Source organism: Apis florea, unplaced genomic scaffold (genome assembly GCF_048593485.1).
Source record: "Apis florea isolate Af1SG1 unplaced genomic scaffold, ASM4859348v1 contig_3367_pilon, whole genome shotgun sequence".
Lineage (NCBI taxonomy): Eukaryota > Metazoa > Arthropoda > Insecta > Hymenoptera > Apidae > Apis > Apis florea.
This window is the reverse complement of record NW_028256746.1, coordinates 3,542,553-3,559,950: the sequence shown is the minus strand read 5'-3', so window position 1 is coordinate 3,559,950 and position 17,398 is coordinate 3,542,553. Positions and strand designations below refer to the sequence as shown.

The following is a 17,398-nucleotide window of genomic DNA, read 5'->3' as shown; positions in this document are numbered from 1 at the left end:
ATCGACGAATTCTATTTTAAATTCGAAACGATTACGATCTGTAATTAATGATGGAGAAGCGGAGCAAACTATGCTCGATGATTTGTTGAAATAAACGTTCCACGCATACCGCGCTCCGTGAGCCACATCACTTGACAAATATTTGTCTAACTACCACGCGCCTCAGGATTCCTTTGTGTCCCAGTTAGATCCCCAGTCGCGGAACTCCGTTTCTTTCCTCTCGAATGGAACCGTTGCGAAACGCAAGGCGTCCAAGGAAAGCGAACGTTGTGGCGTCAAGTCACAGCGGGGGTAGGGAAACGCGGTGTAACTAAAAGTATATTTCGCGTTCTTCGTCGAATCACTATTAATAGATGGGAAACACGCGTCAACCTGTTCCGTGGAACGTCGAAAAATAGCAATCGCATTGTCCAAACGTTCGAGATTCGAATCTGATTTTCGAATGCCGATCTCGTCCGAACGGACAACGTGCCTATCATTGGAAATACGCGCGTACGAAAGGACAGAGTAACAAGGAACTGACCGACTCGTCTTCTTACAGTCGGAAGAATTCGCGTTTGAAACGATTCTCGAATCGTGTATTCCGTCATTTCTTCAATCCTTCGTCAATCTAATCGAACGAATTAAATTGCGCGATATTTTGCGATAAATTTTTTTTTTTCGCAACAAACGAAATTCCACGTATAGGATAAATCTCGTTAAGGGAAGTGTTTTGTAAAACTATAATTTATGAAATAACGATTTAAAATTGCGTTAATTCCGATCGATTCGGCCAACGATTTTAACGATTCGGTCGTTAAAAAAACAGTAATTAAAGTTTGAAAATAATTAAATCCTGGACAGGATCGTTAATCGTCGAAATTCGATGGATGTTATACAGCGTGATAAAAAAGACGAAACGATAGTAATTTATGCTATATATATATATATATATATATATATATATATATATATATATATATATATAAGAGGGGGTGTAAGGGGATTTTTACGAACGCTTGAAAATAACGGCGGTCAGTTTATTCGATTCCCCCCTCCCCCCCTCCTCCCCGCATCCACCAACTACTAAATATAGTGGGACAATTAACGCAACTATTAAAATCCCCGGCGGCTATTAAGGGCACACTCCATTAAAAATGGATTAACGTTTTATATTCAAATTACTGTAAATTATACGGAATAGAGGGCGCCCGGCTTATCGGAAAATCGATTCGTGAAGAGAAAACTGGCAAATAAATAACTTGGACTTTCGTCTCGACCGTCTTCCTCCACGTTTTACTTTTCTCGATCAAACGCTTAATTACCGATGTCGGGTAAAAGAAAAAGAAAAATTGGACAAAATCGCGGGCGAAAAAAGAAAAAAAGGAAAGGAAAAAATATCGCAAATATATCGTTTAATGGGTTACACGACGAAGAAAAAAAACTACGAACGGGCAATTTCCCGCAACGATGGAAACAACTCTACGTGGAGCAAAACACGCGTCATTCGAAACGACGAAAATCAAGTCAACAATCGGTGGTGGCACACCATTGCGCACGTTGCACACGTGCAATGGCTCGCTCATGCAAACCCAGCCTGTGGAAGAAATGAACTGGGACCTTGCACGAATGACTAGTCACTGAATCATTCGCACAATGACCATCCACGCGGTAGTTTGCACGAGATTCATTCGACTGTGTATCGTTCTCGTCTTCGCTCCTTCCTGTGTATCTGGCACGATAACGGTCATGAGTTAAGTTTTCACGCGAATGTTCAATAGAATTTAATAGTTTTCTAAATCGATCGATCGTGTTTTTTTTTCTTTTTTTTTTTTCCCCTTTTTTAAATCTCTTTTTGTTCGCGAAAGACAGCGGGAAAGGATTCAAAAGAATGGAAAATTTGTACAGCATTTCCCGTGACGATAAATCCGATAGCTTTCACGACGAAGCTTCGATTATCGAGGCAAACAGAACGATATTTCTCCATTTATGAACGCGCTCACGGCTGTGTCGCCGCTCGACGTATCGTTTTGTATTGTTGGCTACCCGCTTACTCGTCACTTGCAATTGAAAATTTATACTCATACACGTGTGCACACGGTTACCAGGGACACGCGTTATGCCACGATTGTGCCTGGAAATTGATTAGCCCATTCATACTTTCGGCTCACCCTGCCAACCCATTCACGCTTGCTACGTGCTGCCTCCTCGTTTAATATCCCTGACCACAAATTTTGACTGCAACTGTACCCCGGGGTACATTACGGATCGAAAGTGTCTAATTTTTCGAAAATTATTCGGTGAAATTACGTTATATTTGATACTCGAATGGGAAAAATAAATAAACAAATAAATCATTGTAAAATTTACGATGCAAGAACATATCCCATTTCGATCCGACCGATTCACCCGATTTATTTTAAGAAAACTTTCTCTTACCTACGTAGTAGCAACGATTCGATCAACGTTTACTCACGATCCTTTTTTTAATCGTCAACGTATGAATGAATCATATTATTTAACCAAGTAACGATTCTTTTGTTGTTTTTCTTTCACAATAAAAATTATTGCTATAATTGTCATTTGGTAAAAGCAAATTTTATACAAAATAATCGTATTATTTGTTGGATAAAAACCGTAATATATAAAAAAAGAAAAAAGAAAAATGCATTAATATTTTTCAAAAAAAGGATTCTCGCGTTAACGATATATTACTTTTCTAATTGTATAACATAAAACATTAACTAACACCATTTTGAATCAATCTTATACAAATCGAATATAAATATAAATTCTAATATCTTGTGTATATTATATCAGTGCTACATCCGAAGTTAATCTTCTCTCTTTTTAGTATTACGAGATCTGTTAGTTTTCAATTTGCACACCCGTAAAATACACCACGTAAATATGATAGATGCGTGGAGGCAACTACGAATATTTATGCTAATTTCTTAAGCTCCTTGATAGACGGGTTCAGGAGGGAGCGCGGATAAACCATCTGAAAGCGTGACAGAAGAAAAACAGCGAGCACATCGATCGTTGTACGGATTATCGTCGTAATTCTCGCATACAAACGACTACGTCTCGCAGTTTTACCCGCAATCGCAAACTTGAAAACTCTCGTCTTTGATAATACCGACTACTCACTACTGTGTAGTTTCGTTAATTCTACATAAATCCTTTTTCGAATGCACTAATGAATGCAAATTATCGATAAGATGAAATCATCGATACCTATCGAGAAATTGTTATTTTTTTTTTTTCTCCTTACTATTCGATAACATATACGATAACTTTGCGATAATTTTAAATTTTCAAATGTTCGTTATGAATCATAAAATTTTCATTTATTGCGAATATTACGTTGGATTATTAAGTATTTATTTATTCGAATAATAATATGTTAAATTATTAATTAAAAATAAAATATGCGATATAATAATATTATGCAAAGAAAAATTTAAAAAGGAATTCATATATATTATTATTCGAAGCAGAATATATTATTATTAATATTTTGAAATTGGATTGAATTCCCTCCCAATTTACGTTGAAAATATTTCAAACAAAGTAATGAACATAAACAACAATGATTCAAAGTTTTCAAATTGCAAATATAACATAATAGAGACCAAAATTCGTGGAACAGAGCTCCTACATACGCGTATAAACATTTCTCGGAATTACCTACGCTCAATTACACTCTGGACACCAAGTTAAATGATGAAATAACGATATACGTTTAATAAATTATCAAAAAGTAACATATAAAAAAAAAAAATGATGAAATATTTCATCACACCTTATAAGATAATATGTGTTTCGCGATTCTTCAAATATACGCTTGATGTTTGAAAAAAAGTACGAAAAAACGCGATCCATCGCTCTATCTAACGACGATAAAATTTACTTATTTTCGTTAAAAAAAAAAATTCGAATACAAAAATATAGTAAAATATTTAACGCAATCATCATAAATTTCCATTCGCCGCGCGAAATCAAAAGCCGAAGATTTCAAGGCGTGGTGGACAAGCAAGAAAGACACTCGTGCACAATGATAAACGCTCGAACATTCCTGCCAGGGCAAACGGAAGCGCCACTTCGCGACAAGGATAAATGCGCAGAGAGAAGGTCACGTGAGACTTGGCCATTCGAAAATCGAATTAAAAAAATATCAACGTTTTAATGATTGTTACAGACATCTATACGATAATCGAACTTTCCAACGTTTTTTCCCTTTTCTCCCAACCGTAAAATAAGTCACGCGTGCGTTCGAAAGTACGTAATTTTCGTGTAGGATAGTTTTTAAATTGTTCAGTGTAACATATCGTTGCATGGTTCGTTTACGCCATCCATCGTTCGAAAGAACGAGTTTATCAGACGCTCGTGTCTACCGATACTAACGAAACACGACATCCAAAGGAAAAATTTCGATAAAAAAAGCATAAATGTACAAAGGGGAAACAATGTTCGCAAGAACATTACACGAGAAATTTATCCTCCCATAGTTTTTGTCCCTATGAAATTGAGGTTATGTTTTACCTGTCACGCGTTCTTATTCTCCTCGATGAATTTCGTCTTACTCCGTACAACCTCGACAGCCTTCTCGGCGACACACTTAAACATTATCCCTCTCACCACTACTCGATATATATCCTTTTTTCAATGCACTAGCACTACTTTGACACATTAATTCCAAAGTCACAAAATTGTATAAAATAGCTATTCACTCATATGATCACAGAAGAGCACACGCGCACGCGTCCCTCATGGAACGACGATCATTCGGCGAACTGACCCAGACTGTGATTCAGCGCGCTGGAGAGAGTCGTTCGGCCGTTCCGAACTTGGCCGAGCAAAAACGAACGTAGTCGAGCCTGCACGAACGGGCACGAGCACGTCCGATCAAGCATGCGCTTAGCCGACACCACGCTGCCTTCGTGGTTCGAGGGGTGTCGCGTGACCACGAAGTCGCGAAACACTATACCGTCTGGCACGAAGGCTATTGCCGTTATCTTTTTTTCTTTCGTTCTTGATCGTGAGATTTACCATAGGCTGTGGAGCAGTGGAGAAACGAGAGCGCGATCGTTCGCCTCCCTTCACTCTCGATCTTCTTCCGAGCGTGAATTCCGTTTCTTTTTTCTATCTCTCCCTGAATAGCAAATGAACCTAAATAGAAGCGAAAAATATTTCCGAAACAAACAACGGGGAGTTTCACTGAAAGTGAGAACGCGTAACCTTCTCGACAGACACCGATACCCGTTCTCACGTATTTTTCTGCCGTCGTCGTGTCGAGAGAGAAAGCTCGCGTTCAGACATCGATGGAATGCATACCGTAGGCAGTAATACGCCCGCGCTCTCCTCTCGTTCACGACTCTCGTTTCGACTCGTCGAGGAGGATACGACGTATCTCGCGTCGTAAATGCGCGTACCGGAGAAGTGCGAACCGATACATCCTGCTCCAACGAGTATGATCGGGCATAACTAGCGCATGTGCATAAATATATACGAAGTATATATTCGTCTTCGTCGTCGAAGCGTCGTTCCAAGCCGCAAGAGTTGCACTCCTTTGTAGATCGAGGTGTTACGCGATACGAACGTGTAACGCGATACATCCTTCAACACGAAGAAGCGTATAGCGGACAGCAGAGTGCGCAAGCGTCCCTGGACATCGAGGAACTCTGTCGGGTTGCTCGCGCGTGAAGCGAAGGAATATCGCTTTTCGTCGAGCTTTCCTTCCTCCCGTTGTCTCGCTCTTTCGTTCGCAATCTTTCACCGGCATGCGAGAAAGAGGAGAGAGCTTGCACGACTCGAAAGATTCCTTCCTTAATACGCAATACTTTAAATCGAAACTATCTAAATGTACATATCGGGACCATTAATTATGCCCTCGAAACGAATACCGTCGAATTATCTCGATAATTGACCGAGTAAAATTAATTGCGTTTATTGCGACCACGCGAACGAACCATTCTCGCTTAACGAAATACATCGAACTAGCAATTTTGTTTATCTTTTGACTGGCGATTTATATGCACTATAAATAATGAAACAAACAAGCACGGATTATAGCCTAGAGCATAATTGCTGTTACCGCGGAATTCGAACAGGACATCGATCAGAATATATCGTACATATATATATATATCTAATTTTGAGTTTCTCTTTCGTTCGGACATATGTTTCTTTTTTAATACGATGCATCCATATAGCACAAACACGTCACGTCACCATCATGCAGCGACGAGCATATTCTAAGAGTACCATTATCGTAATATCCGTTTCAGTCGTTTGATAAGATAGGTTATATACATCGCCTACATTCACCGGATGAATGAAAGTTGGGCCACTCATTCTCTCTCTCTCTCTCTCTCCCCTTCTCTCCGATTTGATTTATTTGTAACATCGTGAAAGTTTTACGCGATAATTTATCAGGAAAAATTGCGCGAGTCCAAAGTACAATATTCGCATCGCGAAAGCATGCGTTATTCAAATCAATTACAGAGATTCATAACAAGCGGAGTAAAATATTGAGAACTTTAATAACTGGAATAATCGATAGAAACTTTCGCGTACATATTTCCCGCCTATCTTTAAAAATACAACAGATGGCGCTTTAACCGGAATGCGTACAAATTATGCGATATTTTTTATTGAACAACGTTTAAGGATTAAAACTAGCCAAAGAATTACGCAAAGAATAACGCAAAAAAAGTTTGCAAAACTTTCATCGCGAGGAAAGAACATTCCTCTCGCAATATCGTGAAAATAATCGAATCCGCCGAATTCAGCGGACGATCATTAATATCCCTCTGATCAATCCCAAATATTCTAACAACGACTTTCTCCCATTCCTCTCGAATTTCAAAATTTCTTCAAGAAACAAACTTCTCGATCTTCTATCCTTCGACGAACACTCGCCGTACACGAGAGAATAAAGATTCGCAATCCTCGATTTTGGAGCGGAATACATTACCACGTCCCTAATTACACGAAACGAAAAAAAAAAAAAAGGAAAAAAGGAAAAAAGCTACTTCGAAGTTATGAATCTGGGAAGGAATGCACCGCGTCGAAAGGTGCAAAAATTTCTCTCTCCCTCCCTGCCCCGGTCAACAGTGGCAAGTCAAAAAGGCTCGTTTAAAAGGCGTCCAAGGAGCTTTATGCACGTTTCACGTGAGTTTACCTGTACAACGGATCAAAGAGAGGTGGCTTGGAAGAGCGGAGGTTGGCCGGCGAAAGAGAAAGGAGCGTGAGATAGATAGAGAGAGGCGGGCAGCACAGGATAGGTAAGAGAGATACGGTCGTTGGCCGGCTCGGGCAAGGCTGCTGGCAAGGAGAACCAGGGCTGTAGTTGCAAATAAAACACACGGGTGCACCTCGCCATCGACACCGGTGTGTAATAACGGAGTGCACCTTCGATAAAATACACCGCGCGCGAGTACTTTCGTTGTTTTCCAAAGTGGCCGGGTGAACCGGTTCCCTGGATAAAAAGCCTCGCTCGTTTATACCGTTAAAAATCTTCTTCTGCCGGCGAGTACTTTCGAACGAACAAAGACAAATAGACAGAGAGAAAGAGAGAGAGAGAGAGAGAGTGAGTGTAATAACAAAAGGGATGTGTCGCGTTAATCGTTTGATTCACGTATTTAGACGGAGATGGTAAAAGGCATGGATCGATGATAATAACCGGTGGATACCGTTTATTAAGAGACAGAGGCGGGATGCCAATGATCATCCGTCGGAATTATCACAGGCGAGATCGGATTAAACGCGCAGGATATACGCGCGGGTGCGTCGCCGGCGCGAAATTGGAGCGCGCGTTCGGATCGAAAAAAGAAAAAGAAAGGGGGCGAGGGGGGGGGGGGGGGGCAGGGAAAGGAAAGCAGAAAAAATAGCGGCGCGTATAACGATGATGCAAATCGTTCCACGCTTTCACGTTAAGTGCTCGTTGGCATTAATCGTATCCCCATAACTGGATCGAATCGATTTTATTTATCGAGGTCCTCCCACTCTGCCACCCAAGTTTGCGCGATCCAATCGATACGAATATTTCCCCCCTGTTTCGATTCGTTCGTGGGACGAGAGGAAGACACGTCGAATTTAATACATAAATATTCGAAGGTGAGATGGATAGTGGCAAAACGGGGCCCTGTTACAGCCCTGAGAACAACTCGTCATTGCCGTTTCGCCATATAATTCCGAGACGCGGAATTGTACGTGCGTTCGGTGGTGGTGAGCTACGCAAAAGTATCCGAGAAGAGAATATCGGTACAAAGGAGCTCGAAGGACAAAAGGATACGGTGGCTTGACACGACGCCACGTAGCACAGAAGGGACGGTTATCCTTTCGTTAAATCCGAAATGGTGAAATTGGTAAGCTCGAATCCGGTTGGGGTTGGCGAGTGATATAAAAAGCGGCGTGCAAACGCGGCGGAGAGGAAAACAGAGGTTGAAGGAAGAGGGAGTGGAGGAGGCGGGATCGAAATAAATCGATAAACGGGTGATAGTGCGCGCGAGAAGCGGAGGAGGTTCAATTAATGGAATAATAATGTAGAATACAGAGAGAGAAGGAGTTCCGTTACAAGATATCGGCTCTGGAATTTAGCAAACAACAATTATCTCCGTTCACTCGTCCGTAACTTTCTCGTTGTCGCGGCGTTGTCTCCTACCTCCGGTAACTAATTCTCATATCACAGATGGTACATCGGTTAAAACTTTACAGCGAGGCCAGCGCGCCGCCTCTCGGTCCGAACCAAGTTCGTTCGGGCTTGACTTTCAACGATAGCGCGATACAACGCACAGCGGAGAGACGGAGAGAGGGGGGGGGGGGGAAGAGGAGGCATTCGGAAACTTAGACAAACGGTGACCGACCCAGAACCGAAGTCTAGTCGAGTCAACTGACCTAGAAACATCGAGAAACAGGGGCCGTGGAAATAAGGCAGAGAGAAGCATCCAGGGCTGGGAGATACCGCCATCGCCGCTTGTGCCCGCTGCTTTTGTCCATCGAGAGATGGAATTCAGTTAGCAAGATTGCTCCACGCTGACCGTTCGATTTCCTCTACAGGAAATTGAGAAGAATTTCGAGTCGATAACGAGGTCGACCGGTTCACTCCACCTACTCTCCCGCCGTTCGGGCACGCCCGATCGCGAAAGCCCATCGTAAAAATTGATAAGTATTTTTTTTTCTTTTTCTTTCTCTCTTTTTTTTTTTTTGCCATCAGATTATCAGAGATTGCGGCTCGCGCTTATTAAGAGGTTTCGGATGAATCGCGAGAGTAATGAAAAAAGTTCGCGAGAAACGTGTTCGAGAAGAAGAAAAAAAGGGGAGGAGAATGAAAAAAAAAAGGGGGGGGAAAAAAGGAAAAAAAATAAAAGTTTGGAGAGATTCCTCGGATCGGAAAAAGGTATCGTCTGGAAAGTTCGATAACTCGCGTCTCGTTCTTGGTTAATTCTCGATGATGATTCCGATCAACGACGCTGTTTCGAAACGCAACGATTGATAAGGAAAGGGGGAGGGATGGAGAGGAAGATCCAATATAACAGGCGATCATGATCGACGAGCACAAGAACGAAGTATAAGAGATTTTAAAACGAATCATCCATGCATGGCATAAGATCGTAGAAAGTCGAGGGGGTCGCGCATCTGTTCGACGTCGGTCGACGAAGTTGAATTAAAAATAATTACTGTACGCCCGTGAAACGAAGCGATAACGATTCGATTACGATCCCGGGATTCGACCGACGAACCTTTGCATCACGAATTTCCATTATCGAAATCTTTAATCTAAATCCGCATTCGCCTCTCTTCTACTTCCCTTTCTCCCGCTCTCTCATTTTTATCAACGTGCTCGATTTCATCTTTACACCCTTCGAGCATTCCGTTCCTGCGATTTAACCCCCGATAAATTCGCCTTGTTATAAACTCGATCGCGTCGGCAGGGGAAAATAAAAATTTCGAATGCAAAAGGATCAAAAGAGCAGAAAATAATCCCCTCGATTTGGAACAACGCTTCGAATAATGACGCGTGCGCGTTTTTCCTCGTCCGAGTGTAAAATATCGGAAGGTTTCCTAACCTTCCTAACGAAATCCCGTTTGTGCAAAATTCCTTTTTTCCTTCCCCCCCCCCCTCCCCTCCTTTAAAAGAGAAGAAACGAAATCGGTACCAGCATCGCGACAATTTCACTCGGTTTAAATTCCTCTCGACTTGAGCAGACAATTGCGATTTCGAAATTTAATAGAAATTTCCAGCCTCGAAAATTGTGGCTGCTTGCTAAAAAGATGAAATGGATGATTTCTCGAATTGTCGAATTAAAAATATTTCGATGCGTACGCGATTTTTTTTTTTTTTTTTTTTCGAAATCGTTAATTGAGTTATCGAATGGAAATTTTCACAACATGTGACATTTCTATCGGAACGTCGACATATCTATTCGTGATTTTACGATACTATTTAAGGTGTGGAGACTTTTCCGCCACGCGTTATAACATAGTGCCATGCGCAAATTTAATACGATCGTTAATACCGCGCAGAAAGTAGATATTATGTTCCGCGTTATATTCACTCCTATAAATCGTTCCTGTGATAATGTCAATATACCGCTGCGATAAAATTGATTTACTTTTTTGGGTCGACTGAAATATTCACCAAAGTCGTTATTTACGGCGACATCTTTACAAGTAATCGCGTTATTTTCATTGTTCCACCGTTATTACCACTTTGCCGTTACAACATCCTCATTACAAACAATACACGTTATTTTCACTAACATTTATCTTCAACTCTTTCGTCACAGCATCCCGCAACTTGAAAGTACATACATTTTTTTTCTTTTCTTTTTTCATATCTAAGATACGTTCGAGATCATTTTTCTTCGTTAATGGAAAATTAATAGGAACGTTCTTTCCCTTTTTTTTTTTCTTACGACAAGAAAGAAACGGATACTTGACGTGAAATTGCACGATTATCGCAATCCAAAAAAAAGAAAAAAAAAAACAAATTCGCGATAGAAAAAGAAAGATGGGACAGATAAATAAATTATAAATACGAAAATGGAAAAAAAGAATTTCACGTAAAATGATGTATCCATCGATAGACTAAATACTAGTAGTAGTAGGTTTATACGAGAGGAGCACGATGGTCTGCGCGCAGGATGCGTGTGACGATTACAAAGCGGGCCGCGTTATATTCGCGGCACGTTCCCCGCGAGAAATTGTCCCAGCGAGAGAAGAAACGCAACGTTGTTACACGGATCGCGGAAATAGTTAATAGAGCACGGGTGGAACGTGAAACGATATTTTTCGCAGCTTCGTTCGGGGAACGAGAAGGACGTATATATCTGTAAATGGCAACGATTATTAAAACTGGTTTTCTCCATCGAGAAAAGTTTCCAACTTGCCATAAGTTTCCACGCTTTTGGACGGAACGCGATCTTCGAAAAAGGTGAAAAGTTTAACGGATTAGAAGATCACGGATCGATATCTCTGTGGTGAAACTTTTTCTCGTCTCGCGTGTATTTCTTTCTTCTTCCTCCGCGAATATAAACGAATGGATAGGAGACTAAGGGTCAACGGTCTCGTTCAGACCAGTTCTGATAGAATCGTTTCTCCCTCGCGTTTATATAAATTATACGTCGATACGGATTAGGAAACGATGGTGAAGGTTCGGCGAAGAAAAATAAAATGGAGAAGGAGAAAAAGAAAACTCTTACTTTCACCGCTTGAATCAGACTTTTAAGAGAGGAAAATCTTGGCCCACCGCCAATACCACTGGCCGAATTACCGCTTGCTGTTGCAAGTATGTAGCACAGATATTATTGTCTGAACGGTTCCACCATCTTGCTTCCTCTCGTGATATAAAGAAAACGATTTCGAGGTGAAAATTACGCTCGCCCTCTTTTCTCGAGATCGATCTATCACGACGCCGATCTCGAGAAAAGAGGGATTTCGGTAACGTGAACGTGATTTATTTCCAAGGCGAACCGGTGAAGAAAAAAAGCGACGAAGGAAGTGGATACGTTACGATACGTGCAATTATTCGCTCGTGCGAATAGAAAACGTAATTACGGTTTGCTCGACGGTTGCGCTCCATCGACAGACTATGGGAGGATCCTCTCGGTTGGTTTATTTTAAGTGGTGATCGGCAACGGTTTGAAAATTTTCCAGATGTCGAGAGGACACGGCCGCCTCCCCTTCTTCAACGGAGAAACCCAGAAACTCGCCACGCCACGAGTATTCCAACACCGAAATAGAACTTCGCGTGTCCCTTAAAAACTCATATCGATCTTCCTTAATACGCCCCTCCTCCTTCCTCGACCGGGGATTTAAATGTTCTGGGACATTCGTTTCGATAAATTATTCCGCCTTATATAAGGAAGGAATCGGGCAAATTCGCGAGCGAATTCACTTACGTGGAAAAGCATTCGAAGGAAGGATAAATCGATCGTTTTCCATCGTTTTCGAATGATATATTATATACGAAGGATACACGATGATTCGATTCGAACAAAATATTTACTCAGGTAAAATTAAATTAATATACATATACGTCGCTAATAACAACAATTTTCGTTCAAAGCGATCCCTTCTTTTCTTATAAATGTTTCGTATAAAAAAAAATATCCTCGATCTACAGAATCAAACAATTATTTGGAAAATTCACTCGCAAAATCTAGTTAAAATAAATTCTAGTTTTAAATTAACAAAACGTAAATTCGTTAAATTCATAACGAAGGAAATCGGAGAATACTTGGAGAATAATATTAAATCAAATCTAATAAGTGTACATCGATCGATCACCCCTTTATGAAACGAAACACGATATTTTACCGGTATATATACACGTTGGCAAAGATCGGAGAATTGAGAAAGTTGGGGAAAGCCAGCTGTTTTGAAGAAGGATCGGTCGAAGGGAGAGAAGAGGAGGAGAAAGAAGAAGAGAAGGAGGAAGAAGAGGAAAAAGGATCGCTTTTTGTGCGGATGGGGTGGCAGTTCGCCTCGCGTGTCCCTCGCAGCGCGTACGACACAATGAGGAATCAATAGTCGCGACGGAAACGCCCTGTACGTATGTTCGTTTCCCGGTAATTCGTTACATCCGTCGAGACAGATTCGTATCTGATTTCTGGGATGATAATTTCGTGCCACGAACCCGTGCCCCTTTCCCTCGTCGAGGAGGGAAGGAAAATCGACAAATCTAGGTTAATCCTTCTTTCTAATATATAAATTTTATTACATATTGTATTAAGTATGTTTGCAACGCCACTGTGCACGATACCATAAACTGGTGTTTGTAAATAGTTTGCAAGTTGTTCGCGAATTACCGCTAATTTGCCGTTTAATGCAGCCACTCTTGTGCACACGGTGAACAGATTGCAAACTGTGTTGTGGAACACAAAACTTCGAGTCATCATGGTCGGATTAGAACTGCGTGGAAGGAGTTGATAGGTGATACGGTAGATGAAATGCAAACGAAGATAAAGTTCTTGCTTTTTTTGAATAACATACTCGTGCAATTTCGAACAACAGTTACGAGTATCTGATTAGAAAAAAAAAGAAAAGAAAAAGGATAAGGTAAGATCGAGGAGGTGGATAGGATTATCGACGTATTTCGTATTCGTTCTCGATTGATTAATTCACATCGTAACTCGAATTAAGTAGTCAATTCCTCGAAATCATTTCCTCTTTCGTTTTATTATTCAATTAACAAACGAAGATTATGAACTTGCCTCGTCCTTTGATAATTCATCATCGCAATATTGGTTTGATTAAATTCTCGATTTGAAGTGAAATCGAAGATAGGATTAAAAAATAAAATTCGAGATAGGTTGGGTAATTAAAAAAGCAGTTATAAATCGAAACAAAATTCGGATAATATAGTTCGTTTCGTAAATGTTTGGATAAAAACGGCGGTGAATCACGTTTTCTCCCTTACTTGTATTTTTAATCGAGCTACATCGAGTTTTGTCGTAACACGATCATTCGATTTTTATTACGCCATGGTTTTTTAATAAACTCTCGCCGTCCCGGATATCGTATTCTTTTGTTCATCGGTGTCTTATTGACACCGATAACCGTTATCCGACGATTAATATTTAATGGACAGCTTCCTGTTTTCCAACTTTTCCTCTTCACTCGTGTGTATTAATACTCCGTTTAATCGCGAATCGATTTTCTTTGTCTTTTCGATTGAAAGTCGATCGATGAATCGGGAAAATATCGCTACGCGCGTTTATAGATTGAAAAACTGGTCGTATAACGCGTAATAAAAGAAATGATACGTGCGATTTGAATTTAAAATTTTTTCCATAAAAAATTTCCATATTTCGCGTCCTTTTTTTTTTTTTTTTTTTTTTTGATTTCAAAAACGTCGAACAAAACGCAACGAGACATTCAGTCACAACAGGGAAAACCTTCGCATGATGGAAAAGAATCGTTCGACCGATCGTTAAATTGCACAAATTGCGATTATTCGCTGTTAAAATTTCATTCGATCCTTTTTACCTCGATGAAAAATTCGCTCGAGGTTCCACGAAATCTTTCAAAGTCGGTCCGGAGAGCAAGGCGATCCAAAAAAACCAGGGGCGAAAGAAGAAGAATTGGAAATAAACGAGGTAACGTTTTTTTTATCCGATCATAGTAAAACTTAATTATCAGGATCGTACGAGTTGAATAATAACATTTAATAATCTATCCGGTTAAAAGAAATAATCGAGCTCTGCAACTTTTGCGACTATCGATGTATTAACGAGCCATTCTCCCCCACCCCCAGAACCGAGTATCGAGCAAAGAGAAGTTTACCAAGTCTAGTAAGTTATAATTAGAGTTTTATAGAGACAGGGAATAATTGAAACGCCATTAACAAGCGGCGTAAAACGTGGATTTTTCGAATTCAGATGCACGATATACGGTCGCCGTTATACCTTAAGGAGCTTAAGAAAGATTAATTTTATCGCTCCGATAAATACGAATTTCTCGTCGACGCGCTATCGATTTGAATAAAAAGAATTTATAATATATATATATATATAGAAGAAAGAGCGAAATTATCATTGGCGAAAGTGAAAAGTACGTTAAAAACGGATAATATTGAGAGCGTATCGCCGGTGTGAATTACTTTTTTTTTTTTTTTTACGCTTCGCTGTCTTCGATTCGAGGATTAAATTCGCTTCGAGAGCTCGTACAATACTCGTAGGTACGGAATTTCAACGCGAAACTCGTACGTGAAATCGGCAAAGCTTGTGGATACACGCGCGTGGTGGACAGAGACGCGGCAAACGTGAACTTTGCTTTCGCTTCGTCAATGAAAACGACTCTTCTTCCCTTTCGGACGACACCATTATCCTCTCGCTCTCGTCCCGATCCTGGGATAAAATAGAATTTCGAAACGAGGGGCGAGAAAAAAAATTCTATTTTGCTTTTAACCGATAATTGGGCTGATAATTGATTTAATAACCGCTTTCAGGAAGCGGGACGAATGTTATAAAATGCCTGGGGTAAAAGCGAAATGGAGCGTTAAAAACCTTTCATCGAATTCGACATTTTCGCATACTAATGGCGCGCGTCAAAGACGAGATTTTATACATCATTTCCGTGCGCGTCGCTGCCAATCATCCGCCCGTTACAGGTAGAGTAGTGTATACCGGCGGCAATGAAAATGTCGATCAAACCCCCCCCCCTCCCTCGATAATCTTTCTATTCTTCCGTTCCTTGTACTCCATACCCCTCGTTCCTTCCTCCGTCCCGCTCCAAGCGTTTCCTATCAATCGGGACGCGCCAGTTAACAAGCCAGTTTGTCGCACCGTTTCTTTCTCGTCAAATTGGTTTAAATACATACTCTCTACAATTATATCTTTTATTTTACATACAATCAACGTTTCTGCATTGACGTGTCGTTCTTTATATATATTTGGAAGATGATTCTTCTTCTCGAAGAATTAATTTTTAGACAATTTTTATAATAAGATATAAACGTATTCTTAAAATTTTACTTTTAAAATCATTTGCGTTCAAAGAATTGGACGATTGGAGATATAATATATTAATGCACCAAGATTAGAAGAATTGTAGAAATGGTTATTTGGTAATTTCGATCGCTTCGGGCTGGTCTCGCGTTAAGAAAGAAAGAAAGAAGGTGTCGAAAAGCTGGAGGAAATGATGTTTCCTCCAGGGTAGAATTTTTATAAGAAATAAAGGAGAAAGGGGGAGGGGAGAGTGTCGTCGTCGTCGTCGTCGTCGTCATCGACACGTGCAAAGTATACGTGTATAAGTAAGAGAACTATTAAAAACAACGTTATATCTGATATAACGATATAATTAAACGAACGACTGGGTCAAATGCGAACCATCTCTTCCCGTGTAATTAATCGACGAGCTAGAGGACCGTGTCAAGTACGCTTAACGATCTTCTATGATCGAAATATATATATATATATATATATATATGTGTACGCTTAACGTACCTGCCGTTAATTAACGGTGTTCCAGTTTTTTTTAATCGTTAGATCTCGCTTACAAAACTCGCGCTTCCGTCTGATTTTAATCGGAGGTGAAAATTTTCTCTTGCTAATTAAAATTCGCTTTCTCGCAGGAGTCGCTGACCGTTTCGTCGATATATTCGATTGAAATCACGGGATGGAAGTGGGGAAAAAAAAAAATAAATAAATAAATAAACGGGAGAGGAAAAAGGAATTTCCATTAAAAAAAATTGCGGGGGAATCAAGGATGAAATCGTTCGTTTCGAACGTTAACGAGAATAATAATATCATTAAAAGCGGGGAGCGAAGGATAAAGCGGCGCAAATTAAAAATCGGATTCCTATCCATACGGGATATCCTCCCCCCTCCCCCCGTATTTAACTCTGGGTAAATAAAGGAAGCTGCGAGAAGCAATTAAATAAAATGTCGATTTTCTGCCCCGTTGAAGCAACCCGCACGGATCCGCACGGCGAGCGAACACTTAAACCGTGAAAAAAACCCGTGAAATATCTAAACTAAACCGCGCTTCGTAATTTTTCGACGTCGTTCAACCAGCTCTCAACAATATGAATTACGAATATTATTGCGTGCGGATCCGGCTACGGCCGAGCGTAACGCGATCGTGCAACGATCGTATTTCGCTTCGTTACGCGGGAAAAGCGCGGAGAATTGAAGAAGAAGGAAGAGAGAAAGAGAGAATAAAAGAGCGCGTTAGAAATTCGCGAGCGGGCACGCACGCTTTTAGCGAAGCGGGGAGAAAGATTTCGCGAACTGGAAACACGTGGTTTGCGAATTTTCGCTGATCACGGAATAGAATTTCAATTAGGATCTTTAATTCGTTAAATTTCCAAAGCACGATCGACCGATAATTAACCGCCATTATTCGATAGCCGAATCTATTAGAGACCTTGGAGAAGTTAATTAAATGCAGCTGGGGCCGGAATCACGAT

General features: G+C 40.6%; 1 protein-coding gene across 8 annotated transcripts in view; it reads right to left on the bottom strand.

The window, feature by feature from the left end:
* The window catches only part of PlexA (plexin A), a 267,624-nt gene that overhangs the window by 234,191 nt on the left and 16,035 nt on the right, over nt 1-17,398 (bottom strand). The window contains exon 1 of one of the 8 annotated variants that reach the window (XM_086911843.1): nt 4,525-4,784. The exons of the other annotated variants lie outside the window; for them this stretch is intronic. The gene's annotated coding sequence lies outside the window, so the exon portion shown is untranslated. Of the gene's footprint in view, nt 1-4,524; nt 4,785-17,398 lie in introns of those variants that run through there. 8 annotated transcript variants of the gene reach the window in all.